The sequence below is a fragment of the Prionailurus viverrinus genome, chromosome A1 (assembly GCF_022837055.1).
Source record: "Prionailurus viverrinus isolate Anna chromosome A1, UM_Priviv_1.0, whole genome shotgun sequence".
Lineage (NCBI taxonomy): Eukaryota > Metazoa > Chordata > Mammalia > Carnivora > Felidae > Prionailurus > Prionailurus viverrinus.
This window is the reverse complement of record NC_062561.1, coordinates 17,005,104-17,031,710: the sequence shown is the minus strand read 5'-3', so window position 1 is coordinate 17,031,710 and position 26,607 is coordinate 17,005,104. Positions and strand designations below refer to the sequence as shown.

Here is a 26,607-nt window from a genome sequence, read left to right as displayed (position 1 = left end):
TGTCAATTTGACTAGGCTAAAGCATGCCCCGGTTGCTGGTAAAACATTTTTTCCAAGTGTGTTTGTGAGGGTGTTTCTAGAAGAGATTAGCATTTGAATCAGTACACTGAGTAAAGAGACCTGTCCTCACAAATATGAGCCTGCACCATCCAATCCACTAAGGGCACAAGTAGAACAAAAAGACAAAAAAGCTAATTTTCTCTGTCTTTTCTTGAGCTGGGACATCCATCTTCTCCTGACCTTGGAGGACCTTTGGACTCTGGGACTTTTTACCAGTGGCTCTCCTGGTTCTCAGGCCTTCAGATTCAGACTGAATTATACCATTGGCTTTTCTGGTTCTCTACATGCTGCATAGCTTAGCCTCTATAATCACACCAGCCAATTCTCATAATAAATCTCCTCTTATACATAGACCTATATATTTCCTTTCATGTCTGAAGAACCCTAGTATACCTAATATTTTGTAACTTTCCCTCAGAGCTAAAACATGTACTAATGGACATAATAACTGTTAACGTGACCTTCTGGTTATTAAGATGAAAGAAAAGGTTTTCTTTGGAAATAACTTGTCAACTCACCAATCACTGTAAAAAGTATAAAACCAAACTTTGAATGGCTACTATGATAAAACTAGTTTAGATATCAAACCAAGAGACAGAAAATCGAAGACAGTGAAAGGGGATAAAGAGTATCCAGAAATATCATCTGCTGGAGAACAAGCAAATACGTTGGTTTCAAAGAATCCCGGATTTAAAAATGAGGGAAGATCATATTATTGTAAGGTAACTTTTACTTCTCTATGTTTAATATTTCTTGGAAGATTGTCTAAAAATTAAGTGGAAAGAAAATAGATCTAAAAGTTATAATCTTCTGGCGATCATATTTTAGGAATATATTTATAGTAGGATAAAACCAACATTTGTCCTTGATTGACAAGGACACAAAGAGAGAACATAGAAATAACCAATATCCAAGATGAAACATGGCTATAACTGCAGAACTCACAGACACCTAAGAATAATAAAGTAATCCTATGAATAACTCTACACATACAAATTGTACAACCTCTTTGTCCACTGCTTGAGAAACATTAAGTGTCACAGTTGACACAATGTGAGCCCTGTAACTATTAAGGACATTGAATTCATAATTTAAAAATTCTCAAAAAGGAAAGCATAGATGCTTTCACCAGAAATTTCCATTAAATGTTTATAGAAAAGTTAATACCAGTTCTATACAATGTCAGGAAATAGAGGAGCAAGGAACACTTTCTAATTCATTTTATGAAGCTAGTAATACTGATACCCAAACCAGGCAAAAATAGTACCAAGGAAATCCTCCTAAATAAACAAAGCTACAGATTATGAATGTAGGCACAAAATTCCTTATCAAAATGTTAGCAAATAGATTTTAGCAATATGTAAAGAGATTTATACATCAAGTCCAAGCGGAGTTTATTTCGGGGATGCAAGGCTGGTCCAATATTAGAATATCAATCAGAATAATTTATTAGCAGGCTAAAGAACAAAAGTCACATGTTCATATTAATCAATATAGAAAAGGTTTCTGACAAAATTCAAGACCTATTCATGATAAAAGTTGTTGGAAAAATAGGAAGAGCAGGTAATTCCCTCAACTTGATAAGGAACATCTATGGAAACCTATAGAAAACAAGATGTTGAATGGAAAAGACTGAATGCTTCTTCTAAGATTGAGAACAAGGCAAAGATGTCCACTTTCACCACTCCAATTCAACATAGAGCTAGGGATCTGGGTCTAGGCAAAGAGTTTTTAGACTTGACATCAAAAGCAGAACTATAAACACTCCATGTGTCCTTCATTGTGTGAATAACCATACTATAACAAACTGTGGACGATCCATACTGTGGAGTTCTACTTGCAATAAAAAGGAATAGACTTCTGTTCAATCTAACAATATGGATAAATCTTCAGAGAATTATGTTGGACTAGAAAAAGCCAATTACAAATGATTACGTACTGCATGATTCCACTGATATAATATTATTGAAATCACAAAATTATAGACATGGAGAACAAATCAGTGGGTACCATGGATTAAGAAGGGGATGAGAACAAAAAATTTAAAGTAGAACTACCTTACAACTCAGCAATTGCACTATTAGGTACTTATCCAAAGGATAAAAAATGCTGATTCAGAAGGGCACATGCACACCGATTTCTATAGCAGTGCTATCGACAATAGCCAAATTACAGAAAAGAGCCCAAATGTCCATCAACTGGTGAATGGATAAAGAAGATGTGGTACACTGAGATACCACCTCACACTGGTCAGAGTGGCTAAAATGAACAAATCAGGAGACTATAGATGCTGGTGAGGATGTGGAGAAGTGGGAACCCTCTTGCTCTGTTGGTGGGAATGCAAACTGGTGCAACCGCTCTGGAAAACAGTGTGGAGGTTCCTCAAAAAAAATTACAAATAGAACTACCCTATGACCCAGCAATAGCCCTACTAGGAATTTATCCAAAGGATACAGGAGTGCAGATACATAGGGGCACATGTACCCTGATGTTTATAGCAGTGTTTTCACCAATAGCCAAATTATGGAAAGAGCCTAAATGTCCATGAACAGATGAATGGGTAAAGAAGATGTTGTTTATATATACAATGGAATACTACTTGCCAATGAGAAAGAATGAAATACTGCCATTTGCAGCAACATGGATGGAACTGGAGGGTATTATGCTAAATGAAATAAGTCAGTCAGAGAAAGACACCATATGTTTTCACTCATATGTGGATCTTGAGAAACTTAACTGAAGACCATCAGGGATGGAAAGGGGGGAAAAAGTTACAAACAGATAGGGAGGTAAACCATAAGAGACTCTCAAATACAGAGAACAAACTGAGGGTGGATGGGGGCTGGGGGGAGAGGGGAAAATGGCTGATGGGCATTGAGGAGAGCACTTGTTGGGATGAGCACTGGGTATTGTATGGAAGTCAATTTAACAATAAATTATATTTTTTAAAAAAGAAGATGTGGTATATATACACAGTGGAATATTACCTCGTGATTAAAAAGAATGAAATCTTGCCATTTGCAACAACATGGATGCAACTAAATTGTATTATGCTAAGTGAAATAAGTCAGTCAGAGAAAGACAGATATATGATTTCACTCATATGTGGAATTTAAGAAAGAAAACAGATGAACATAAGGGAAAGGAAGGGAAACTAAGATAAAAACAGAGAGGGAGACAAACCAAACGAGACTTTTAAATGCAGAGAATAAACTGAGGGTCGCTGGATGGGAGGTGGGTGGGGGGATGGCCTAATGGGTGATGGGCATTAAGAAGCGCATGTGGTGGCATGGACACCGGGTGTTATATGTAAGCGATGAATCACTGAATTCTATTCCTGAACCATTACTCCACTATATGTTACCTAACTTGGATTTAAATTAAAACAGAAGCAAAAATGAAATAACACACATACACAAAAGAAAGGGATGAGAACAGGAGGGAAGTGGAAGGTAGCCACAAAACGGCAACATGAGTGATCTTTGTGGTGATGGAAATGTTCTATATCCTGGCTGTACCAATGTCAATACCTTGGTTGTGATATCATTTTATGTTTATTTTTTTAAATTTTTAAAAATGTTTTATTTATTTTTGAGAGAGAGACAGAGTATGAACAGGGAAGGGGCAGAGAGAGATGGAGACAGAATTCGAAGCAGGCTCCAGGCTCTGAGCTGTCAGTACAGAGCCTGATGTGGGGCTCGAACTCACGAACTATGAGATCATGACCTAAATCGAAGTCGGACACTCAACCGATGGAGCCATTCAGGTGCCCCTATCATTTTATATTTTTGCAAGTGATTATCATTGGGGAATCCTGGGCAAAGGGTAAATAGAATTATTCTATAATATGTTCTTACAACTACATGCAAATACACAATATTTTAAGATTAATGAGAAAAATAACATATTATCTGCTCTATCCAATTGATCTGTATCCTAAAATTTTTCCATGTATTTTTGTATTTGTTTTTCAAATTAATTTTTTTAACTCTACTCCTGCTAGATGTGAATTGAGAAGAATAAGCTTTTTTTTTAAAGACAAAACATGGCAAAGTCTTGAAAAAACTGCCCAGTAAATTTAACATTAGAATCCTGAAGTATATAATTGTGAAATAAGTAGGGGTGAAATTATAATATATTTGGCATTTTTTTTCCAAAGACTTCAGTAAAAAAAAAGAAAATAATAAAAAATGTATTAAATCTTGACAATTGAAAATTTAGATTATGAGTGCATGGAAGTTCATTATACAGTTCTTTCTGCTTCTGAGCATGTATGAAAATTTCCAACCAAAAAAAATGGTAAATGGTAAAATATGGAAGGTTCAGCTCACTTTAAATTCCTGGGAATTATGTAACTATGCATCTGTGTATAAGTTATGATGCTTAATGTCAAAGTCATTTTTGTGCTACTTATCTCAAAATGTATTTCAATGTTTTATGGGCATGGTGATCATAAAAATGATGGTTTACATTTTTTGGAATTTAAGGATGAGGGGAGAAATGTAGAGCTCAAGATATATGCTTTTGTCTGTTATGTGTTTACCTCTTTAAAATCGAAAAAGGTGATAAAGAAGTTATAGTAGGTAGATACTAAAACTCATGATATTTTATTTTATTTTGATTTTTTTAATGTTTGTTTATTTTTGAGAGAGGGAGAGAGATAGAGCAAGCAGGAGAGGAGCAGAGAGAGAGAGGGAGACACAGAACCCGAAGCAGTCTCCAGGCTCTGAGCTGTCAGCACAGCGCCTGACACGGGGCTCAAACCCACGAACTGTGAGATCATGACCTGAGCCAAAGTTGGACACTTAACTGACTGAGCCACCCAGGTGCCCCACTAAAACTCATGATGTTTTAATTACTATTGTGTTTTTTATAATGTATTAATAACTCAATAACATCATATCTCAATTATTGATATTGCCATATAAACAGCAAGGAGTATTTTAGAAATAGTGCTGCCTCTAATTCCCACTTCTAAATATTCATCTTATTTCTGCCTTCCCCTGATTTCTTACTGATTGACACAGCTGCCAATCAAGGATTTTCATGCCATATGAACATGAGATACGTTAAAGTATTCAATCTGTTCTTTAATTTAATTAGACATAAACTCTAACTACAATAGAACAATGAGTTTAGTTTTCTCCCTTCCAGAGTCTAAGAGAATCTTGTCTTGGGACTTAGCAAATGTCGAACTCACTGACATTCTTCTTTGTAATTACTATGTACTTTGGGTACAAGCTAGCCAAATGTGACAGTGCACATGTTTGATCAGCTGTATGGAATAAGATTGCCACCATTTTGTTGTATATCATGGGGCACCAGCGTATTATTAGTAACAATTATGTATTATTTGGGATTTGAGGTTTGGGTAAATGTTTCAGTTCATTTACCGGGCTTCCAAACATCTCTTCCTACACCTCACCTCAACACTTCAATGATCCCATCGTACCCAGAATTATAGTTTCAACCATTCCACTCAAAGACCACTAATTGCTGGCTTCCTAACCCAGGAACTATACTAATTGCCCTCATCCAACCCCACACTTAAACAATTTATCATCAGTTAGGATCTCCAATCTATCCTACTACTTTTTCATTGTCTCTCAACCCTTTAGGTAGAGGACTTCATTGCTCTCTGGGCAGTTCAGATTTCACGCACCATTATTAATCTCACTGCCCTCTCTTCAACCTTTTAAAAAAAATATTTTCAGGGGCGCCTGGGTGGCGCAGTCGGTTAAGCGTCTGACTTCAGCCAGGTCACGATCTTGCGGTCCGGGAGTTCGAGCCCCGCGTCAGGCTCTGGGCTGATGGCTCAGAGCCTGGAGCCTGTTTCCGATTCTGTGTCTCCCTCTCTCTCTGCCCCTCCCCCGTTCATGCTCTGTCTCTCTCTGTCCCAAAAATAAATAAACGTTGAAAAAAAAAAATTTTTAAAAAAATAAAAAAATATTTTCAGCAATCATTGGTTTAAATCATAGTTTAAGACTATATAATCATATCTATATTCTGGAATATCCATTTGGGATATCCCTTAGGACCAGTCTCCAAACATTCTTTTTTTATCACTTAGAAACTCCTACCTTAGTTGAACTGAGCTCTTTGCTGACTCTGCTCCACTAATGCTGTATCTAAATGTGGCCCAAGAAACGAGAACCACACTGAAAAGACTCAGATTAAATTATGATCACAAATATTAGATTCTTAGCCTTGTCTAGCAATATGACACTTCCCCAGTCAATTCCCCAATTTGTCAGAACATTATTTCATAAGTTTGCTCTCCTTAAATCTTCAACATGCCTTTCTCCCTTCTCTCCACTCTCAATATATAACCTTTTCTCAATCAACAAAACTCAGAAATATTTTTTTGACACTAGGCACTATTCTAAACTCCTGAAACACAAAGGTGAACACAACAGGCGTATTCTTTCTTCATTGATGTTACACCTAAGAGAGAAAGTTAACAGTAAACATGATAAATTATATGGTACCTTAAAGTATAGTTATCTAGTCCCATAGTTTTAAATAATGTCTCTATACTAAAGCCACCTAAAATTTGTGTCTGCAATTCAAACTTCTTCCTTAAGTTTCAAGTCTTTATACATATAAATACTGGAAATTATCTTTATTCAAAGCTGATATGATAAAACTGGAAAAAGTCTAGAGAATTAACTGAAAAAAAATGATGAAGAGTATCAAAATCCAGCAGGCTACCTGGGTACATTACTCATATATAAAATTAATAGTTTTCTCATGGAAGCACCAATGATTTAGAAAGTAGATTTAAAGAAAAAAATGATATTAAACATTCTCCAAGATATATTTAAATAAAACAAAAAAGCAGAACACTATTAGGTGCTACTTTTTGTGTTTAAAATTTTATAAATATTATTTTGCGTGCATCATTTATCTCTGGAAGAATATCTAGGAACTGTTTAATAGAGGTGATGTATTCTGGAACTTGTAATGTCTTAACAAGATACGCAGATCTTGTCATGAAAGGTAAGTTCTTGAAGTCCTTTATCCTCTAAGTCCTTGTTACCTGCCATGTTAGCATCTCCTGTGAGTTTGTTAGAAATGCAGATCTCAGGTGCACCTCGGTGGCTCAGTTGGTTGAGTGTCTGAGTCTTGATCTTGGCTCAGGTCATGACCTCATGGTGTCAGTTCAGGCCCCATGCTGGGCTCCTCACTAACAGAGTGGAGCCTGCTTGAGATTTCCTCTCTGTCTCCCTTTCTCCCTCACCCTCCCTCACTTATTCTCTCTCTTTTTCTCTCAAAATAAATAAACGTAAAAAGAAAAAAAAGAAATGCAGAATTTCAGGCTTTGCCCCACGCATATTGAATCATAATCTCCATCTTAAAACTACTTGGTTTATGATAGGAACATTAAAATTTGTGAAGTCCTGCTCTAAGCAGTCAGTTCATATTTGTTTGGTTGAAATTGAGGCAGAATTTTTTTGAGAAAGCCAGGAAGAAAGGCAACCTTTTAGGGGTTCATATAAATCAAAGAAAATCTAGAGTCATCAGCAGAGAATGTTAAGAAAACGAAAAACAGAAAATGGACAAAACCAAACTCCTTCCCTGATTATGTATTTCAATCAGTTACCATATTCTCTTGGCTGTAAGCAGCTATCCCATCTTTCATGTTGATGCTTTAAAAAGTAACAGGATGTTTTTAAATAATTGCTTTATTTATTTATTTTTAGATAAGTCTTTTCCAGAAAGTATTTTGCCTTCAATTAATTGAACCCACATAAAATACACATCATGTTCTATTTTCCATTCGTTTGAAATGTCCAGAATCATGAATTTCAATGATCTATTTGCAAAGTAAGAATAATTATTATTTTCAGCTGTGTCAGCAATCTGTAACTATTTAGAGATGATAAATAATTATCATGCTAATCAAAGGAAGTAAAGTTATTTTCATTACATAAATAAGGCTGCCCTAGATTTTTTCAGTTATAAGCTATATTTCCATTTCTTCTAGAAATGATTTCAGAACCAAAAGATATACTTTAAAATGTTGACATTTTTCAGAGTTAGTGCATATGAGAAATATACAGAAGAATCAGGTAGTGCCCAGTCTTTACAGGACATGAAACTAGGTTGGTCAAATCACTGACTAGTTAAATGCAAACTACAGGAAAATAATAAAACATCATAATGAATTGATCTGGAGTATCTTTGAAGAGAACTCAGACTCTTAAAAAGCATCACATGTCTGCAGGCACGTTTTCTGTTTGATAAAGCAAGAGCTTAGTGGGGAACAATAAGGTATAAGAGACATTTAATGTTAAGTAGTAGGGAATAGATCAGTTATCTAAAACTCAATCTTGGCTCCTTGGAAACTCTAATGTGAATCACAGCAGGGCTGACTCACTGTGTTTTCTATTGAAAACAGGTATCAGACTGGGTGCGCATTTTAAATAAAATTTTAAGAACTATCAAGACCTTTTTACTGAAGGATAGATATTCAAATATAGTATCTGTTATATACAAAATAAATTTGAATTGTTTGGAGAAAAACACACGGAAATGAAAGGAACCTAGAACAGCCAAGACAATCTTGAAAAATAGAACAAAGTTGGAGGACTCACGCAATCTGATCTCAATACAAAGCTAGTATCAAGGTAGTGTGGCACAGTGTGACATAAGGATCGATGAGAATGAAAAGCCCAGAAATAGTCCTTTACATTTATGGTCCATTGATTTTTTTCATAAGGGTGCCAAAACAATTCAATAAAGAAAGAAGAGTTTTGGGGCCCCTGGATGGCTCTGTTGGTAAGGCAGCCAACTTCAGCACAGGTCATGATCTCAAAGTTCGTGAGTTAGAGCCCCAAGTTGGGTTCTAAGCTGACAGCTCAGAGCTTGGAGCCTGCTTCAGATTCTCTGTCTCCCCCACCCCTCTCTCTCTGCCCCTCCCCCACTGACAATAAAAATAATCTTATTGTCATATTGCTGAGACAAATGGATTTCCACATGTCAAAGAATGAAGTTCATCTTCCCCCTCACATCTTACACAAAAAAATTAACTCAAAATGGGTTATAGACCTAAAAGTAAAACCTACAACTATAAACATCACTCAAGTATATGTAGGAGTAAATCTTTGTGACCTTGGGGTAGGCAAAACCTTCCTAGATATGACACCAAAAGCATAAGCAACAAAATAAATAGATAAATTGAACTCCATCAAAATTAAAAGCTTTTGTGCTTCAAACAGCACATCATCAAGAAAGGAAAAAGACAGCACACAGATGGGAAAACATGTGTGCAGATCATTTATCTGATTTGTATCTAGACCAGAACCTAAAACGCATAAAGAACTCTTACAACTTCATAATAAAACAAATCACTCAACTAAACCGGGAGTGAATGATCTGAATAGACATTTCTCCAACGTATATAACTGACCAATATACACGTGAAAAGATTCTCAACGTTACTAATCACTAAGGAAATGTAAATGAAAGCACAATGAGATGCCACTTCTCACCAGTTAGGGTGGTTATAAACAAAGACAGCCAATTATACGTGGTGAGGAGACAGTGGATAAATTGGAACTCTGACACATTACTGATGGGAATGGAAACTAGCGTAGCCAGGTTGAAAAACACTGTGGCAGTCCCTTAAGTGGTTGAACATAGAATGATGATCATACAGCTGAGCAATTCCACCTCTAGGTAATACCATGAAAGAATGGAAATATACCACACAGAAACATTTACAGGAATGTTCATAACAGCATTTTCCAGAATAGCCAAACTGGAGAAACAAGTATCCATCAAGTGATCCACAGGTCAACAAAATGTGGTATATTCATACAATGGGATATTAGTCAACAATAAAAAAATGGTGAAGTACTGATACATGGAAGAACACTGATAAACTTTGAAAATATGTAAGTGAAAGAAGTTGCTCACAAAAGACTACATATTGCATCGTCCTATTTATATGAAATGTTCAGAATAGGAAAATCTGTAGAGAGGGATAGAAGATAGATGGTTACCTAGGGTTGGGGGGGGGGGCATTAGGGGTAAGTGGGCAATAATGGCTAATGGGTTTTTGTATTTCTTTTTAAGATAATGAAATAACTTATTTTTTTAATGTTTATGTATTTTGAGAAAAAGAGAGACAGAGTGCAAACGGGGAAGGGGCAGAGAGAGAGAGGAAGACGCAGAATCTGAAGCAGGCTCCAGGCTCTGAGCTGTCAGCACAGAGCCTGACGTGGGTCTCGAACTCAGGAGCTGTGAGATCATGACCTGAGCCGACGTCAGAGGCTTAACCAACTAAGCCACCCAGGTGCCTCTTAAATAACTTAAGTTTTAAATATTTACACACTCTTTAAAATGCAGGAGAGTTGAATCAATGTATAAATACTTTAAACTCTTTCGAGAATTGCTATCATAAAAATCTTGCATGATATACACTCTCAAGTAAATGCTTCAGAAAAAAATCTCTGAAAAGTGCTTCTGTTATGAAAATCTCTAATAAAATGTGAATTTCCATTCCATTGAGCTTATGGTATTTACATAATTAAAATACAGCCCATCGCTCTGAGAGACTATTGTATTTCTGAGGCTTAAGGAACAATAAGAAATGTGACATTATATTACATCAATGATTTTAAACTGACTACCAACATGTTAATTAGCTGCTGATGTTGTAGTGTCAAAAAGAAGTATTTGACTTTTAACAAAAAAGGATTTATATTTGAAAGATAGTTTCAACCGAAATAGGAATAAATACCCTGCGAAGTCAAATGGTTGGCGGCTAACTACATGGTCACCACCAGATTCAGGGCTTGATTCTGGCACCTCTGTGGTTATTGCACAGTGATGCAAGATCGTCCCGGAGCCTGATTCCCTTCAGCTCAGAATGCCCGCTGGCAGACTCAGAGAGAGGGAACGATGGGGGAAGACCGTAGGCTTTAGCTCTTCCTTGGGAAACTGCACAGGTATTCAGCGTATAAAGACACGCTGTTGGGCAGTGGGTACCAGATGTTGTGCAAAATGCCGCTAGTGTAAAGAGGAGGAAGACACACTCATGACGTCTGGGAGCTCTTAGACCATCTGAAAGAGAGGTCACAGTAATAACAGGGCCATGTCAGATGTGTCCTTGTAAACTCCTGTAAGGATTTACTCTGAGGGAAAATGAGGAGTCGCTATAGGGTTGTTTTGTTTGTTTTTTATTCTGAGAGTGACAGAGCTCAAGTGGAGGAGGGCCAGAGAGAGAGAGAGAGGAAGAGAGAAAGAGAATCCTAAGCAGGCTCTTCACTGTTAGTGCAGAGCCCGATGTGAGATTCGAACTCAAGAACTGTGAGATCATGACCTGAGCCAAAGTCGGACGCTTAACCCACTGAGCCCCCCAGCCATCCCTGATTGTTTGTTTTAAAGATTTTACTTATTTATTCATTTAAAGTAAATTCTATACCCAATGTGGGTATAGAACTTATGAACTTACGACCTGGAGACCAAGGGTTGGAGTCTCCACAGACTGAACCCCCCCCCCCTCCCGCCCCACCATGGCATGGTTTTAAACAAGGAAGTAACATTGTCTGTCTTCTACATACAAAGGATACTTTTGGCAGCTCAATTGAGGACACATGGTAGAAAAGCAGGAGTAGAACCAGGGGAATATTACAGTTCTCTAAATGAGAAATTTTGTGGCTTTCACCAACATAATAATAGAGAGGTGGCGAGGAGTGGACAGATTACAGAGACATGGGGTCAGATATCCGCATCACGACATATCCAGAATCTGACTTACATGGATTCTGGGTACAACAAGAGATGAAAAGATCGGGAAAGGCCACTTTCAGGTAACAAAGAGGGTCTGGGAGTCATTCCCACAGCTAAGCTTCAGAGTAAGGCAGTGGGAAGCAAACAGAGAGACAGCAAGAGCAGGTGGCTGGCTAAAGTGTACTGGGAACGCAAATCACCACTTCCAGACCCGTAGAGGCTCTGCAAGGGGAGGACAAAGAAATGGGGCAGGCGATAGCCAAGAAATGGCAGGGATTCTTGACATCTAGTTTCCATGGGAACATGTAGTCACCGATTCACCAGTCTGGGAAAACAGGAATGCGTGTGGATTGTAAAGGAAGGAGTCGGTGATACGCGTCAGGAGTAATGCCCAACCACCCCCACGTTCCCCCAACATGCCATTCTCTCCAAGAAGCTCAGGAAAATGGTTGGACCAAGACTGCTATTCCAAGCAACCTGCAGGGGCACTAAAGTATAGAATAATAGGCTTATTACTTTGCTGCTGCCTAACTATTCCTCAGGCTACTGCATTTTTAATTAAGAACCTTAAAACATTACATTTTGAAATCACATCCCAAGGTAATCAGTGGTCCAGGGAATTGGGTTATATTGTCCAGTCATTTATACAGTCAGCATTTCTGAGCGTGTAGTATATGCCTGGCATTGTGCTGTGTGTTAAGAATGAAAAGAATAATCACAAAACTCAGTCCCTGCCCTTGAGAAGCTCAAACCATGGGGAAACATTTCATGGAATGCATTCAATATGCAAAATGAGTCTCCCACTCTGTGTCTGGGAAAATTCATTTTTTGTTTGGTATTTATCATTATATATATATATATATATATGTGTACATCTATCTATCTATCTATTAGATATAGATATAGATATGGTTATAATCTGTAGTAGGATAGAAGTGTAGCCAAAAAAATTGTTTGAAATGAATAATTTTTGAAATAAAGTGATCATGGGAGCAAAGTATCACTGCTTAAATGAAGGCATAGGAAGTGTTTTCCCCTTGAACTCAGAAAAAACTTCATAAATGAAAGAAGGATTTTGAAAAAGAATCTAAAAAAGTGAAAGAAGGAAAAGACTTAGGATATTTATTTATTTATTTATTTATTTATTTATTAAGATTACCTAAGTTTAGCTACCTCAGCCGCAGATTTTTGGAATCACCACCAGCATCTTGAACAAACAAGACAGGGAGGCCTGAACAGTCATCCCTCATTATTTTAGGAGGCTTTGGTCTGCAAGCACATTGTTGGTAATTTACCTCTGGAGAGGGTCACAGGCAGAGTAATGGCTCCCCGAAGACGTCCATGTCTGAATCCCTGGAACCTGTGAAAAATTTGTGTTTCATGGTAACAACTAATTACAATGAAGGAATTAAGGTTGCTAATTAGCTGACTTTAAAATAGAGAAGGTAATCTGGATTATCCAGGTGGGCCCAACATACACAAAGGTCCTTAAAAAATGGAAGGGGGAGACAGAAGAATTTTTTTTTAATGTTTGTTTATTTTTTGAGAGACAGAGCATGAGTGGGGGAGGGGCAGAGAGAGAGAGGGAGACCCAGAATCTGACGGAGGCTCCAGGCTCTGAGCTATCAAAACAGAGGCTGACGCGGGGCTAGAACTCATGAGCTGCGAGATCATGACCTGATCTGAAGTCGGATGCTTAACCGACTGTGCCACCCAGGTGCCCCTGAATATTTTTATTTTCATTATTTGGTAGAACACCCAGGTGCCCCAAGACAGAGGAATTTTTCAGACTAATAATACGTGGAAAAGATTCAACGGGCCATTGCTGGCCAGGAGTGCAGACAACCTCTGGAAGCTGGAAAAGACCAGAAAATTGCTTCCTTCATCCCTAGATCCTCCCGAAGAAATGCGGCCTGCTTACACCTTGATTTTAGCTCATTGAGACCCATTTTAGAATTCTCCAGAACCGTTAGAGAATAAATTTGCCTTGTTTTAAGCCACTAAGTTTACAGTCATTTGTTATAGAAGCCCTAGGAAATTAATACAGGTAGCATATGAAATTGTCTATTATATATTCTCTACCTGCACTCCCTTCACCCCTCCCTGAATGCATAGTTCTTTCTGACCAAAACATCCCCCAGCCTTGTATCTCAGGCATCTAGTAAAACACCTGGTGCATAGTAGGCCCTTGGTAGGTATTGGTTGAATCAAGAAACGAATGACAGACTATTCTAGGTTTACTGTTAGCTATTCATTCCAAGTTTATGTTTGTTTTTTCTACTACATAATTTTTTTTTATTGCTTCCCAGTTTCAAGTTGACAGTGCTCCCATTGACAAGACTAAATAGAGCCACTAATTTGGAAGCTTCATATTGCTAATCACATGCTGGGGTAGATTGTTATGAATATCCGTTCAAAGTTCACTTCCCTGCAGCCTTGCTTTTCTTATTCTTATATTTGAGGACAAAGTTCAGCTCTTTTAAATCACTCCAGTTGCCATTTTAAAAGGCTCTAAGAATAAATGGATCCTGAAACACAAGTCCTGAAAATGTAGTCTGAAATAAAAGCCTGTGAAAACCTGCAGAGAGCCTGGGGGGTTGTACTTTGGGGTTCTAAATCTCGACATTTCCTTTTGCCTTTCCCCACCAAGCTCCGACTAAACTGTTTTGTTATTACTTCTTGCGATCCTGTGTCTGCAGGGGCCCCTCCCTCCTACAGACACATTCACACACCTTGTCTCCCAGGTAGTGGGACTGTGAGAATTGATCCTGCAACCATTTCAGCTGTTTTTCATCTAAACTTACTCATATACTGCAACACTCACTCTGTTTACTAATCACTGTCATGGAATTATTCATGATGAGAAATAATTCTGAGCCCTTTGAACATTTAACACCTTATTCAAAGCATTTCACATGCTTTAAAAAATACATCTTGTTTTCATTAGAACATAGAGAAAAACCTCAGGAAAAGAAGATTAAATCTTATACTCCCCCCAACATTACCTTAAATTATGTAAGCAACCACTTTAAACTTTTGGTGCCCACCCTTTCAGAACTCCCATTTTAAATTTTAGTTAATTATCTTCAAAGTGTGTTTTGAGGTTGGCACACACGTGGAAATTATTGCATTTAGTCAGCGACTGAAACCACTTTAAGGATGGAAGTCAAAACTGGAAGACCAAATACCAGACTGATTTTGAAAAAGACGAAAGTGGCCTACGGCAACTAGGACTTTTCCGGTCACTTCTTAGAGTCTTTACATGCCCTGGTGTTGTGAAGGGCTGGCCTGGCGGTCCCTCGCTGGCCTCCCGTGCTCTGTTAAACAGTTTTCAGAACATCAACATCACAGAAGGCCCCCCTGACCATGATGGGTCAGGACGAAAATAAGATCACTCCATTATTATGTCTGAACACATAAAACACTTTTCCAAGCCACAAAATTTCCCCATTTTGTGTAATATGAGTGACCAGTTTCTTATTTTATTTATTTATTTATTTATTTATTTATTTATTTATTTATTTATTTATTTTAAGTAAGCTCTATGCCCAGTGTGGGGCTTGAGCACAAGACCTTGAGATCAAGAGTCCTATGCTCCCCCGACTGAGCCAGCCAAGCACCCCACTACTGCTTCTTTACTAAATAGAACTTTAGCTTCATTCTAGTCCACTCTCACTGTAGATAATATTTATTGAAATATCTAATTATAGAATTATCTCTGCTTCCTGACAATACCTGATCAAGAGTGAAGCTCTACTTCCTTTAATTCGTCATTAAGTACCTTAACGAAGCCTAGATCCTACACTAAGTAAGTCCTTCTTAAATCCTCCTACTGAGATATTCCACACTTTGCCATGATGTGTATATTCTCTACCATTGCAATTAGCAGTCAATCCAATTCATTCAACTACATGTGTATTTCTGGTGGTATTTGGCCAGGGAACATTGACATTTTAGAAAAGAACTTCAAATAGATCATAAAACCTGTTTGTTCAAATTTTGTGTGCTATTTATACATTCAGTGAAATTTTTTGAGCTTTAACTGTGTCAAGCTTAATTCTAGGCAGTGAGAATTCTATAGTGAATAAGACAAGGGTCTGGTTTCTGTGGTCTTCACATTATCCTGGGATTGACAGTCATATTTTAAAGAGATTAAATGTTTCCTCCAAGTATGGAGGAAAATCCAGTTAAGGCAACAAGTTGTTTCTTCAGGATACTTGTTGCATATCATTTTCTCTGTGTAATTCTCTTTCCGGCTTTTCTTAACAAAGAAATATACACTGGAAAGAAATTATCCTACAGCATAACATAGTTATAAAGAGAAGCTATAAGCTAAAAGTAGAGTTAAGAAAGTGTCTATATGTGTTCTGTATATGGCATTTTTATATCACTTATGCTGCTCAGGAAAATATTTTCTTGTAAATTCTCTAAGATTTTTTCATCTAGAGCATCGAAATATTTGTGATTCAGTTATATGAAGCACATGCAGGCTTTTAGACATGGATTGATTTTGTTTTAATGTTTACTGCTCTCAGATGTTATAATTTTCATTGTAGGTCCCTTCACATTATATGAGAGACTTCTTAGAGGTATGAACGAACTATTGCTTTAGCAAAAGAACAGGATTTAGATGAATGTCTCCTCCCAAATGTTCCACAGTAGACAGGCAGTCTCCTTTGCCACAGCTATTTCTCAGTAACATGGTGACATTGCTGTATTTCTCTATATAATTTTGTGTAAGGATACTTTGTTATAAAATGTGTAACAATAATGATATCTACAGTTTCAGAAGAGTGCTCATTAACCCAGATAGGTTAGTGGGGAAAAATGTATTGGTAACCCAAAGACCTTCTCCCTGTCCCCCCCCCCCACCCCCCTGCCTCTTTCCATATTGGTAAATAGATTACTTTCTGGAGAAACTGTTGCTTCATTTCCAACTCATGCCTCCAGCTGATATGTGGGTCAACATAGTCTCACTGGACTATAGTGGTCTGGAAGTTATATAGAGTGGGGCCAGCAAAGTGGATAGACCTTTGAACACCTTTTATCATATAACTCGTTAATTTTGTCAAGCCACCAGCATTCACTGAATGTAAAGAGACATGCCTTAGTTAAGAAGGTAGAGTCTATCAAACAGAAAGTAGGCTGCAGGTATGTAACACTTATCGATCATTTACAAAATAGTCCTGGTTTGACTCAGAACAAAACAGGATTTTTAAACCATTTTAATTTAAAAATTCTGTTTAGAATGTGGGGCACTTCTAGACAATCTCGTATTCATTCTTCATTTATCAATGATAAAAACAGCGAACAAATTAATTGCTAACATGAAAGACCTATAATCTCTCATAATTATACTGATTTTAAAAGTCCTTGTGGGCGGACTGTTATTAAGTATTGGCACAATTTGTTCCTGAGTAGGTGGTGGTGCTGTGCCCCGTGTGTCAGGAAACAAGACTGGATCCAAACTAATGCAAGAAGCATTTTCTTTATCAAAATGTATTTTAAAATTCAGGAGAACTAGCTGCACTGTCAGACTTGCTTTTAGGATAACAAAAATCAAACTCCTTTTGCACAAGTAGGAATAAAGCCTTTTATGATCTTTTGTTTGTCTACTTCCGATCGCGGCCCCCACTGCTTCTCAGTTTTCACATGGTGCTGTTACCGTATTAACTACTTACCATTCCCTGATTCTACTTTTCCAGGCTTCATGATTTTTAGCATTTTGCTTCTTAGCTGGGACAAATCCTCCCCCATTCTCCCAATCTCTAGGGAGACCATCCTACTTATGTTTCAGGTTCAGTTCCAGTATTTTTTCTTCCTCAGGAAGACTTCCTGCATCTCTTAAGTGTCCTCCCCTGTGTTCCTACAGCACATGGTGTAGATTACCATTCTAATATAATAATTATCAAATTGTTTTGGATACTCACTTCCTTGTCTTCCTTTCCATATTCATATTTATATTACTGCCTTCCCAATAATTTGAATGAATGATTTAACCAATGAATCTAAATGAATGAATTTATACTAATAAATGATTTCACTCATTCACTTAAATAACCCATCCAGAACCTGTTTTTACATAAAATATCTGAATAACATCTGCCTAATTTTAATGGGTCCATACATGTATACTACATATTTGTTTTTGTTTTTCAGTTGAAACTAGGCTAGGATCAGATATTTGTACGTCCATGCTCATGGCAGCATTGTTTCTGATAGCCACAGGTAAAAACAATCCAAATCTCCATTGACAGTTGAATGGATAAATGAAATGTGGTATATACATACAATGGAATATGATTCATCCTTTGAGAAAATAAAAGTCTGATACATGCTGCAACATGGATAAACTTAAAAATATTATGTAAATGAAATAAGTCAAACATAAAGGGACAAATACTATATTATTCCACTTATACCTGGCATGGTCACATTCATAGAGACAGAAGGTAGAATGGTGGTTATCAGGGGCTGGAGAGAGGGAGGACTGGGGAGTTATTATTTAATGGGCATAGAGTTTCAGTTTGGAAAGATGATAAAGTTCTGGAGATCGACAGTGGTGATGGTTGTACAACATTGTGGATATATTTAATGCCATTGAATTGTACACTTAAAAATGGTTAAAATGATAAATTTTATAGTATGTGTATTTTAACACAATAAAAAACATGTTACACACACATAGAGTCTCCAGGTGATATGGATGACGGGTGTTCATGCATTAGAATATTTTTGGTTTGGCAAAGTTATAATGGCTAGTGAACATCACACTTCAGGAAGTCCACCATTCATTCTAGGAAACACTTGCTTCTATTTGGCCACAGAAAGTTTGGGAGATTGAGGGAAAAGGCCTGAGTGGAATACTACTTAATTTACATAGGGCTCAAGGATCTCATGAGAAAAACAAAAAAACAAAAAAACACTTGTTTCTAGCCTATAATTAGTATACAGAATATTGTATAGGAACAAGACATAGAGAAGAAAACAGAGATGCTGGGGAAAAAAGCATCATGGGTCAAGAAGTCTTGCAGAATAGGTCAGACTGAAAACAGATATCAGTATTGGCAGGAACAATGCCTGCAGGGACAATGGAATCCTTACTTGGCCATCTCCTTAGACCTTCCCAAAGTACTTTTGTGGCCTGAAAAGTAGAGGACCGAGATGTAAAGGAAAAAAAGAAGAGGGTCATCAGTTCTCTGTAAGAATCAACCTAAATGAACTGATCACGAAGTGAGAGGAATTCTCCTACCCAAAGAAGGAGATGAACAGCAGAGGTCAATGGCCTGATGGTAGAAGGTGTCAATGGTCAGAGACATCAAGGATGGAGAGCAGCCCGGGCAGCACTATATAGGTCCAAGGGCAGCGGAACAGTTGTGATCAAGAGCTCAAGAGCAATGGATTTCATGATTCAGGAATTGGGGAGCTGCTGGCTACAGCTCAGATTATGTGTAAGAACCAAGAGAAGCTTGGTCATCTTCTAATTAAGTGTAGGGACTGTGGGCATTGAGGAATGAAGTATTCCTCTAAATGTGAGCTCCTTGAACTCATCAATGTGTGAAATCGGAAGACAGGAGAATTTTGTATGGTATGGATATATTTAAAAGGTTAGAGCCTTAATTTCCATAAACTATGATTTCATATAAATACTAATGGCATTTTCTTTTATTCTCTGATTAATGTTTATAACATGAATCATTTCTATCCCACCCACCTTAATCTCAAACCCTGAGAACCTCGTAAAAAGCCCTAGGAGTTAAGAAAATGCAACAGTGATAGAAACTATATCTCTTATTTTCAACCAAAGATATGGAAACTTCTATTTTTTATTTTTTTTATTTTTTTTTTCAACGTTTTTTATTTATTTTTGGGACAGAGAGAGACAGAGCATGAACGGGGGAGGGGCAGAGAGAGAGGGAGACACAGAATCGGAAACAGGCTCCAGGCTCTGAGCCATCAGCCCAGAGCCCGACGCGGGGCTCGAACTCCCGGACCGCGAGATCGTGACCTGGCTGAAGTCGGACGCTTAACCGACTGCGCCACCCAGGCGCCCCTGGAAACTTCTATTTGAATTACCATCGTCATCTATTTTAGGAATAATTTACTCTGAGTTAAATGACTATATCAATATAAACCCAGCAAAGAGTGGGAATTAGGAAGAAGGCTTTTCTTCCACATAACACGTTTTAGGTGCAGCCTTGTGGATGGAAGATGTATTTCATTCTGCCCCACAACTGAAACTGTTTAAAGTGGAAAACAAAGGGGTCTTGCAATAAGCAGTTTTCTAAATATATTTAATATTTCTAGATCTATTCCCCTGGAACACTGTACAAGGAAGAAAATAACTAACCATTTCTATTTACAAGAAGAAGAAACTATAAACTGTTTTGCTCAGGATAAAGATGTTTCACTCAGCAGGGTAGTGCTGGGGTTGTTCAAAGGTAGAAAGAGAAGAAACAGAAACATATAGTAACAGAAAAAGAAAGACTCTAGAGTAAAGTAGATAAAAAGTAGATACCTTTCAGGGAGGTTATTCAACAATTTCTTATTCTCTTATAATCGTGCTTTGTGATTGATCAGCCTGGGGATACATACCTGGTTCAAAGGGAATCAAACAGAAGCTTATATTACTCCTATAATTTTTTTCTAGCCCTATTTGTTTTTCCATTCTCATTTTACAAATGAAGAAAGGTTTCTTCCTTTTCCTTGTGTACAAATGGAGAAGCTCTCAGGGAAATTACCTTACTTGGGAATACAAGGCTAGTATGTGATGGAATTGGGATTCAACAGATCTGTTCAAACCTAACTGCCATGCTATTCACAAGGGTTGCAAGAATTTAGTTACCATCAGTACTAACCGAAGCTAAATGTTGATTTGCACATATTTAGAGAGTGAGACTAAAATACTTACCATGTATCTATTTTGGACATAAGTCACATTTTCAGAAAAATGGGATTGGAATGTAAATGAGATTTTTTTTAAAGCTGTAATATAAATATATCATGGGTTTTTTGAGATAGTGTCATAAAGAAAAACTTTAAAAGAGAGAGTGGGAGAAAAAGCACTATTTAGGGTAGAGCCATATTTCTGATTCTAGTGGCTGGGACTACATATAGAATTTATTTAATGCTGATATTACCTCTAATGTATGAGTATAAGAGGAAAATAATAATTTCCAAGTGACTGGAACTAAGGGGATAGTAAGCCTGTTTATAAATAAATGCCAAGGATCAGTGGTGTTTTGATTTGCTATGGGTAAAATTGAAGGAGAAGGAATAGATTATGTCATATTTGTACCTTCTCTGGAGTCTTGAACAAAGGCTTTCAAATACCTGGCAGTCAAAAATAAAAGTTTGTTAAGTGTCAACTAAACTTCAATTAAAAAGAAAACTGATTGTAAAAAAGAAAAAAAAAAGGTTTGTTAAGCAAATGCAAGGGGACTTCTAATCATTATTTTTATTGTCTTTCCAACAATATGAGGTCTTAGAGAAGTAGCAGTGATATATATCTTGGGACAAACACAGGCTGTATATTGAATTACTGCATCTTCTATAATATGGGGCTATATTTTAAATGCTCCCTACACAGTCATCATGAATTCTCAACTTGGCAATTTTTTCTAAGGCCAGGGCTATAAGAAAAAGTTCTTGATTGAAAAGTGCTTTATTTGATTTTTCAGGTCTAAGGATAAATTTATATTGAGAGGACTTTTGATTACACAAAAAGGGATAGGATGGATGAACATATTTTTTCAAGTCAGTTCAAGCTTCTTACATGAATATGGCATCAGTGTTGGGGTGACAGAGTCATTTTCACTTAAGTATTTCAAACTGCATTCCCACTTTGTTGGAGGACTGTAAAAAAAATCTTGTTTCATAATTTAAATGTCATTAAATATAAACAACAGAAAACATGCTTATACAGTTATTTATAATAATGTATAAAACCATATGCTACTGTATATAGTATATTGTATACTATAATAATGTACAAAATAATATACTACTATGTAGTAGAAAGTTCAATATTTTCATAAAATATAGCAGTATACATGTTTATTTAGAATCAAAAAACCATCTACTAAATTAATTCTTCATTCCAATTATCTAGGTCATTTCAGTAGAAGTGCTTTCCAATTGCTATACAACAGTCCTGCAACAAGAATCTCTCGAATTACCAGCTTTACACATATAATTGGGTTGCTGCATTCATAAAGTAAGAAAAAAAAAAGATGTTTCTCCTGTTATATTCCTAGATCTTTGAAACTCCTTGAAAAAAGAAACTACTTCTTATGTCCAATCTTGTAATATATTAAGTACTCCCTATTTTTATATAAGTAGTACTATAGTCCACTCCTTAAAACATGTTTGCTTTTCTCGATAACACCCAAAATACATATTCATTATAAACTGTTTAAGAAACAGAAAAAACACAGAGTGGAAAACAGAACATATCATTCAAAATTGCATCATCTAGGTACGACTGGTATGAACAGTTAGTGAATATGATTCTCGACATCCTTTCCATTGAAACGACAAAAGAGAGAGATAGATGATAGATATATATGTTATTTTACATTTATTAATAAATCAGTTTTACTTTATAGGAGCTTAACAGCAGAAAAAAGTATTGAAGTGAAACTATCCCTTCATATTGGTGTGGGATACAGATTTGTATCATTGATGAGGCAAAGCAAACCCACTCTGAGAAATTTATTTTAAATTTGTCCTGGATTATTATCCTAAGGTACCCTACAGAGGCAAAATTAATTCCATTCTGGAGGGAAGCACCCTCATCTCAAGTTTTATATGAATCTACTGATTAAACTTTGTCAGCATGAGTCCACAGTCCACAATTACAAAACACATATGAAGGAAGCCCCACATTAAGGTCAGCAAGAACAATAAACAGAAATAAAGCTTTAGGATGTTCAGATAATGAACTTATCACATAGACTATGTAAATAAATATATGTGAAATTTTGGAAGAAATACAAATTAAAAGCAAGGAACAAGATATTATTCAAGGAGAGTGGACAGATTCCTTAATGTTTATTTTTAAGAGAGACACAGAGAGAGGAGCAGAGAGAGAGATGGAGACAGAGAATTGAAAGCAGGCTCTGCACTGTGCCATCAGTGCAGAGCCCATCGTGGGACTCAAACTCATGAACCATGAGATCATGACCTGAATCAGACACTTAACCGACTGAGCCACACAGGCGCCCTGAGACAGAGTGGACAGATTTGATAAAGAACCAAATAGTACTATTAGAAGTGAAAAAAATGTATAATCAATAAAATTAAAATTTAATAAGTGAGTTAAACATCAGATTAAACATAAATGAGAGATTGAACACAAGGAAGAGCTAAAAAATTACCAGAGATTGAAAATACTAAAAAATGAATGGAGAGAATGGGGAACAGAATACTAAGTTGTTAAATACATAAAGTTACAGATAAAGAAAGTAAAAAGAATAACGCAGAAGTAATATTTGAAAAGATAAAATCTGAGAAACATACAGAATTGCAAAAGGAACTAAATACTCATGTTTAGTAAGGACAATAAGTGCAAAACAAGATAAATCAGGTATCAACCACGAGATGAGATGTACAGGAAAATTGCAGAACACCAACAGATTATAAAATTAGTCAGAGAAAAAAGAAGCTATTAGAAAATCACAAAATAACACTGACATCAGATTTTTCAATAGCAACTCTAGAAGCCAGTATACATCTGAACAATAATTTCTCAGTGCAGAGAAGAAATAATTTTTGTATTAATTAAAAATGTAACTGCTATGACAACTAAAATCAGAAATACCTGTATGTTACCACAATAGAAATAATTTCTTGTTCGTGTGAATTTCAAATAGGCATTTTTGGTGTTGACTCTTGATTTTGGCCACTTGACCAGCTGAGCCACCCAAGGAGCCCTGAAAGCAAAATTCTTCTTAAATACTTTGGACTGGAAGTGAAAAGCTTTGCTTCTCCCAATGTGTTGGAAAGAACTAAAAATATGGGACCCCCTACATGCAAAGGAGACTGATAAATATAACCCCTAGATGGAGATTATATATATATATATATATATATGAATTCCCTGCAATAATTCTGCACTTTGAAAGCTAGGTGGGTGTCTCTTGTGGATAGTTATCTCTGCCCCCATTGTAAATCTCAAATCTTATACCTAGCTAAATTAGCATTAAAATGGGGTAAAATAGGGGCGCCTGGGTGGCGCAGTCGATTGAGCGTCCGACTTCAGCCAGGTCACGATCTTGCGGTCCGGGAGTTCGAGCCCCGCGTCAGGCTCTGGGCTGATGGCTCAGAGCCTGGAGCCTGTTTCCGATTCTGTGTCTCCCTCTCTCTCTGCCCCTCCCCCGTTCATGCTCTGTCTCTCTCTGTCCCAAAAATAAATAAACGTTGAAAAAAAAAATTAAAAAAAAAAATGGGGTAAAATAGATATCTTTACAGACCAATGAAAAAACTGAGTTTATCCCCAAGCCGAACTAGAGGAAATTCTGTAAAATGTACTTTAGTAGGAAAGAAAATTATTTTAGATGGAATATCTAAGATGCAAAAAGGAATTAACAGTAATAAAATTTTAAAAATTAAGGAAAATCTAAGCATATATTAACTGTATTTGTAAACCTAATAGTAGCTACTTTTCAGTGCAAGAAAAGTTAAGGTTTTTAGCTTTTGCAGGACTGTTGTATAGCAGAATCAAAATACTGCTATTCAGAAATAATAAGCAATTAACAAGGATGAATTTCTAAAGCATTACATTTAGTGAAAGAAGCCAGACACAAAAAATTGTATGAATCCATTTATATTAAAATTTTAAAATGCCAAACTTACAGTAACAGAAAATAGATCAGAGGTTTCCAGTGACCAGGACTGGCAGAAGGAGATTGCCTATAGAGAGACACAGAGAAACCTGGGATGGTGGAAATAGTCTGTATCGTGATAGGAGTATGAGTTACGTGCCTACATTGTGAAATATTGACTATTCTTACATTATAGCCTTACTTCTTAAAACCACTCTTTTTATAAGGTGGACTGTTCATAATGTGAGGGAAATGCATTTTGTTCATGATCACAGTAATGACTATGATAGATAACTTTTATTGGTTGGCACCGTGCGAAGAAGTTTATATGCATTCTTTTATATGATCTTTACAATAGTTTTGTAGTTCCATGTAAAAAAGTGGGGGTTGAGGAAGATTAGGTGACCTTCCTGGTAATTTCTACCAAGGAATGTTTGAGGCCATTCTTTCTGACCTGTAAATATTCAGATAATTGATAATACAAGGGATATTTTTAAAACATGCAAACTTAACATCTACATGGTGAGCCCCCAATTTTAGTTTGAGGTAGCAAAGCACAGGTATTACTACGTTGTTTTTCATTTCAAGCTTTCAATTGTCCTGTGGCATAGAAAAAACAGCATGACTCCAGAGTCTTACTAAGTAAATAAACAAATGCTCAAATATCCTAATAGAGTGTACTGGCCAAAGGATACTCCAGAAACACTCAAGCAATAATAGGATTTAAGTCTGTGAGATTTTGAAGAACCATTTTATTTTACTGTCTTGAAAATAAATCATTGAAACCATAGTAAACTAGTTGACAATAATTACTTGATTTTAGTCCCTAAAATATAGTCCTTGTGCCCTTAAAAAATTCTCATATTTATACTGGAGGTATTGAAAATATGAGCTACAAAATGACATATTTGATAAAGGGTTAGTATCCAAAATATATAAAGAACTTATACAACTCAAACCCCCCAAAACAAATAATCTGATTAAAAATGGGCAGAAGATATGAAGAGACATTTCTCCAAAGAAGACATACAGATGGCCAACAGACACATGAAAAGGTGCTCAACATCACTAATCTTCAGGGAAATGCAAATCAAAACTACAATGAGATATCACCTCACATCTGTCAGAACAGCTAAAATCAAAAACACAAGAAACCAGTGTTGGCAAGGATGTGGAAAAATAGGCACCCTCATGCACTGTTGCTGGGAATACAAACTGGTGCAGCTATTGTGGAAAACAGTATGGAGGTTCCTTAGAAATTTTAAAATAGAACTACCTTACTATCCAGTAATCACACTACTGGGTATTTACCGCAAAAATACAAAAATGCCAAGCCAATGAGATACACACACTCTTATATTTATTGCAGCATTATTCACAATAGCCAAGATATGGAAGCAGCCTAAATGTCCATCGATGGATGAATAGATAAGTTGTGGTACACACACACACACACACACACACACACACACACACACTGGAATATTACTCAGCTATTAAAAAGGATGAAATCTTGCCATTGACAACAACATGGATAGAGCTAGGGCACATAATGCTAAGTGAAATAAGTCAGTCAGAGAAAGACAAATACCATCTGATCTCATTCACATGTGGAATTTAAGAAACAAAACAAATGGGGGCGACTGGGTGGCGCAGTCGGTTAAGCGTCCGACTTCAGCTAGGTCACGATCTTGCGGTCCGTGAGTTCGAGCCCCGCGTCGGGCTCTGGGCTGATGGCTCAGAGCCTGGAGCCTGTTTCCAATTCTGTGTCTCCCTCTCTCTCTGCCCTTCCCCCGTTCATGCTCTGTCTCTCTCTGTCCCCAAAATAAATACACGTTGAAAAAAAAATTTTAAAAGAAACAAAACAAATGAACAAAGAAAAAAGAGAGACAGAAATACCAGCTAGGGATCTGTTAGGTACTACTTCTATTGTGTGGTTTACAAAAATCTCTAATCAGATTCTTTAGGGTATTTTTTTATAACC

General features: G+C 36.8%; 1 long non-coding RNA gene across 1 annotated transcript in view; it reads left to right on the top strand.

Annotated features, from left to right (window-relative positions):
• The window catches only part of LOC125170465 (uncharacterized), a 160,063-nt gene that overhangs the window by 109,438 nt on the left and 24,018 nt on the right, over positions 1 to 26,607 (top strand). The gene's annotated exons all lie outside the window — the stretch shown is intronic.